This window comes from Ochotona curzoniae, unplaced genomic scaffold (genome assembly GCF_017591425.1).
Source record: "Ochotona curzoniae isolate NIBS_2020 unplaced genomic scaffold, NIBS_Ocur_1.0 contig_3255, whole genome shotgun sequence".
Lineage (NCBI taxonomy): Eukaryota > Metazoa > Chordata > Mammalia > Lagomorpha > Ochotonidae > Ochotona > Ochotona curzoniae.
This window is the reverse complement of record NW_024465777.1, coordinates 1,787,582-1,792,764: the sequence shown is the minus strand read 5'-3', so window position 1 is coordinate 1,792,764 and position 5,183 is coordinate 1,787,582.

Genomic DNA, 5,183 nt, shown 5'->3' with positions numbered 1-5,183 from the left:
GCCATCTGCTCTTTCAGGTCACTTGACTTCTCAAAATTCGGATTCTTTAAGGTGGGGATAATACCATGGTGCCACTGTCTTCAGTACAACGTAAAACTTAGTGGCCTGGGTGTGGTGGATACTCCACAGATTTTTTTTTTCCATACCCATCTTCCAGACATTTTATTTTTAGTAGACTGTCAGTTTTACCCATAAGTAATTGTGTGACTCACCCATCCCAAGCTTTCGTTTCCTTCCTTAAAGTATTTAACTGGTTGATTTCTGGAATACTTCCAGTTGTAAGATGTCCTTTCCAAATTTTTAGATTGTGGGAGAATGTATCAATCTGTTAATTTCAGGAAAAACAGTGTATTGTACCCAGGGACCATATCATCTGATAGGAAAGGGGAAGTTTCCTGAAACCAAACTCCTCCTCCTTCCCAGGACAACCGTGGCCAGCTTCCCTGAGGTCTGGATCTGGACCATGGCTTTACCTGGTCCTGACTGGGACTCGTACTGTGGGTGAAGATACTTGGGGTGGGCTCTTGAGCCAGCCCTGTCTTGGTGTGACTCATGGTTACCTGTCTCTTCTGTTTGTATTCTGTCCAGGTCAAGAGGCAACTGCCATTCAAAGAGAGTAAGTGATTATTTCCGAGACTGCAAGCATCAGAGAAGTGGTGACAGAAAACGGAAATTACCTTAAATGGTAAGTATGTTGTATGGGGAAACTTGGGCATTCCATAGAATTGGGTAGGTTTTTTTGTAACCGCAAGGGAGTTAGGAAAGTCACTATTAGCTGATGACCTTTTATGAAGCAAATACTATGCTTACTGTATACTTGCCTGTATTCTCTTCTAGGCACCCACTCAACCATATAAGGGTATAAATTGTTGCATGAATTCCACCTTAAGAAGTAGACCTGAGCCGGGGGGATGGAGGGAAGCGTCATGATGGTTCAACTGGCTAATCCTCCCCAAGCGTGGGGATCCCGTATATATGGCCGCTCCACTTCCCATCCAGCTCCCTGCTTGAGGCCTGGGAAAGCAGTAGAGGATGGCCTAAAGCCTTGGGACCCTGCATCCATGTGGGAGACCAGGAAGAATCTCCTGGCTCCAGGCTTTGAATTGGCTCAGAACTGGTTGCTGTGGCCATTTGGGGGAGTGAACAAGCAATGGAAGATCTTTCTCTTTCTTTTTCTCAGAAAATCTAATAAAAAATTAATAACTCTTAAAAAAAAAAAAAGAGCAAACCCAGGGTGCTGAATTTGTGGCACAGGAATTAAGCCTGTGATGCCAGCCCCCATATCGGAGCTCTAGTTCAATTCCTGGCCATTCTACTTCTGATCCAGCTCCCTGCTAATGTGCCTGAGAAAGCAGTGGAAAGTGACTTGGGTCCTTGATCCACGTGGAAGATCCTAATGGAATTCTGGCTCCTGGCTTTGGTGTAGCCCAGCCCAGACTATCATGGCCATTTGGACATTGAATCATCTAATGCAAGATCTCTTTCTCCCTCTCCATCACTCTGCCTTTCAAGTAAAAAGCAAAGCAAAATAAGTTTTTAAAATGTTCTGTTCAGCAACTAGACCTTTTTCCTTAGCCTTTTCTGGGTTTTGTATGCCAGTGTTTCATTGCTTGGTGTTGGGGAGGCCAGTGGAGAGCACTACTGAAACAGAAGGGAAGGGAGGACCTGAGCAGTGGGTGGCCAGGGGACCTAATTTGGCCGTTATTTATGAATAGCTGGATAATAGAGAAAGTTTCTCTTGGAAAGTAGAGCATTTGGGAAAGAAACGTTAACAAGCCTTGTCTCTGACCCACCCACTTCTGTTACAAAATATGAATAGTTTTGAAGGAGTGGGAAACTTCAGGCAAACTATTGACCTTTTAATGGGTTCATAATTTTTGCTCTATTTCCTTAGAGAGTTTTTCCTATTTCATGGAATTGGGTTATGAAATCAACTTGTGGCTGAGTGAGGGACAGCCGGTATTTGGTCTTTTTATTTGTGGCTCAATGTGTTGTGTTTTGTTTGAAAGAGTGTGTATTGCTCCCCAAATACCTACAGTGGCTGAGCCTAGGGGAAGGCAAATCTGGGAGCTAGGACCTCAGACGAGGTCTCCCATGTGAGTAGAAGGAACCCAGATGTTTGAACCGTCACAGCTGCCTCCTAGGATCTGCATTGGAAGAAAGCTGGGTGTGGGAACTGGGGTGGGAATTGAGTACAAGTTTCCCCAAGTGGGATGTAGGTGTCTTGACTTTTAGGCCAAATGCCTGCCCCTAATTTTTAAAATACTGGTGAAATTTGGGAGAAAATAGAAATTTTCATCAAGAAAAACTTCTGTGTACCTATTATATAGAGAATATTTTAGCCATATGATGGAACTGATGTCCTGGTGGTTAACATTGAGCACATTAAAAAACAAACAAACAAACAAACAAAAAAGCAACCAAACATTGACCACACACACTTGAGACTACTCGGTTCACACAGTTGAAGCTCAATGTATAACATCAAGAAAATAGAAAGTCCTAACTTAGTGGTTGGAAACATAAAAATAAATGAATAACTAGATATCAACAAGACATTCTGGCTCCTGACTCTGTCTCCCTGGCAGTATAGACAGCGGGAGGCTGTGTAAAGGCTGAAGTAATTGGGTTCCTGCCTTCAGGTGGGCCCAGTCCTGGCCACTGCAAGTGTTGGGGTGGGAGGAAGTGACCTAGTATATGGATGCTCTGTTTGTTTGGCTAGTTCTCAAAAAATAAGAGGAGGCACCAATGTACTGGAGAGCTGAGAGATTATTATTTTATATAAGGTGATCAGATTAGTCCTGCGATGAAGCGATATTTTCAAGTTATATCAGGAAAACTTGCGACCCAGTCAGGGCTGTCCAGGTGCAAAGCACCCGTAAGGTATGAATAGGACTTGTCGCTGACTGAGGATGTACAGGGAGGCCAGGGAGGCTGCCCTGGAGGAGTAGGGAAGAACAGGAGGTCCGGTGATACAGGCTCTCACAGCCAAATACCGTCTTTGGAGTCGATTTTATTCTGAGCCAAGGAGGAACATGATTGGATTTAAGCTTTCTGTGTGTGCCTTTAAATTTCTGAAAAGTATATTTTCATGAACTTGAAAAGCAGGCATACAGGGCTCTTCTGTTCTGCTGGTTTATGTATTCCTCAGAGGCTTGCAACAGCCCAAGGTTGCGGTAAGAGCTGGGAATCTAGAATCTAGTCCAGGGCTCCCACAGGAATGATGGGGACCCAGCTCCTTGAGCCCTCACTTTCTGCCTCCCACGCCAAGAAGCTGGACTTGATCATGAAGATAGGACTTGAATCCAGGCGCTGCAACATGGGATATAGTTGTCCTGAGCAGCATCTTCACGGCCACCTCACGTACCTGCCTCCTGGCTCGTCTTCAAAGGCTTGTTCAGATTGCGGTGGGAGACTAGGCTACACAGTGTGGGAAGAGAGGGCAGTGTCGGGGGGCCTGAGGAGGCTTCGCGGTAGGTAGCACTTGAGGGGAGGCATGACGTGCCTTGGGTGTAGTGGTGAATAGGGAGTAATGGGTTCTAGGCGCATTTTGAAGATTGAGCCAACTTTGTAGTACCTACTTCTCCTTGTGGTTACTTTCTGGATCACATGGGATTGAGGATATCGTTGGAAACTTGACAGTGATCCGTGATGAAATTCTAAAATTGAGAGAAGGGTTAAAAAAAAAATACAGTGATAACACGCCCACCCTGGCAAACACCAGCTACGTTCAGAGTCATGCTGATTGCACTCCCCTCCCATTTTATTTAAATTATAAAATCAGTATAAGTTCATCATGAAAATACTAAGAAGTAGTGGTTAGAAACACAAAAATAAATGAATAACTAGATATCAACAAGAAGCAGAGATAAGCAAAAGAAAAACATCCAGAGATAATTGCCACGTAGCACTGTCATGTGTATATTCATGAATTAGAGACAGAGAAAGCAAGCTCCCATCTGCTGGTTCACCTGCTAAAGGGCCAGGACCAGACTAGAGCCAAGACCAGGAGCCAGAAACTGAGTCCTGGTCTCTACCAGTGGCTGACAAGAGCCCAGTTATTGCATTGTCACACTGCCTCCTGAGGTCTGCATCCGCAGGAAGCTGGAGCCGGAGCTGGAGCCGGGAGCCGGGAGCCAGAGCCGGGAGCCGGGAGCCAGAGCCGGGCAGTGGTGCTCCCACGTGCTACGGCTGAACACCCACCCAGGGCACTTTCTCTGTAGAAAATTTTCTGGGCTAGAAAATCAGAAATATGCTACAAAGGCAGTGTGCTAAAATTAGTTTGTACCATATAGAAAACATATGCCTGTCAGATTCGTAGTGTTTGCACAATGCATTGTAAAGAACTGTTAGACAGTGAAATTAAAAACTTGAAGAAAAGTAATTAATAATTTAAACTAAAACTTTGCAACTGCCCACCCCCAAGACTTATTTATGTGTTTGAAAGGCAGAGTTAGAGAGGGAAGGAGAGAGAGATAGTCTGTCTGCTGGTTCCTGTCTCAAATGGCTGTAGCCGCTGGGGCTGGACCAGCAGAAGCCAGGAGCCTCTTGCAGGTTTCCCACATGGCTGCAGGGAGCATTGGTCCCCCAACACTTTGTTCTAAGCCGTGATTTTATTTGGAACGTAGATTTGCAGAGGGGGTGGGAGGGAGAGAATGAATATCTTCCATCCATTGGTTTACTCCCCAGATGGCTGCCTCAGCTGGGGATGGGCAGAGCTGAAGCCAAGAGCCAGGAGCTTCTTTCAGGCCTCCCGTGCGTGCGTGCGTGCGTGCGTGTGTGTGTGTGTGTGTGTGTGTGTGTGTTAGGGCCCAGGTGCTTCAGCAGGGAACTTATCGAGGAAAAGCAGTGAGAAGTTAGCTGGTGGCCGGATGGAATGCTGTGTCAAGTAACGGTAAACCTGCTACACCACAGTGCTGGCCTCTTACATAACACTTAATATGGACCAGGAACTACGTAAACAGTCGTTGTTTACTTGTTTACACCTACCCCAACCCTACATTAGGTAAGTGCTGAAGTGTAGAGAAGTCAGCTGACTTACTCATTGTCACACAGTTAGGAAGTAGTAAAGTCAAGTTTTGAACTTGGGTTGTCTGGCTCCAGAGTGTGTAATAATGTTTTTTGTTAAAGATTATTTTTAGGGTCTGGCATGGTAGACTAGTGGCTAAAATCCTCTCCTTGCA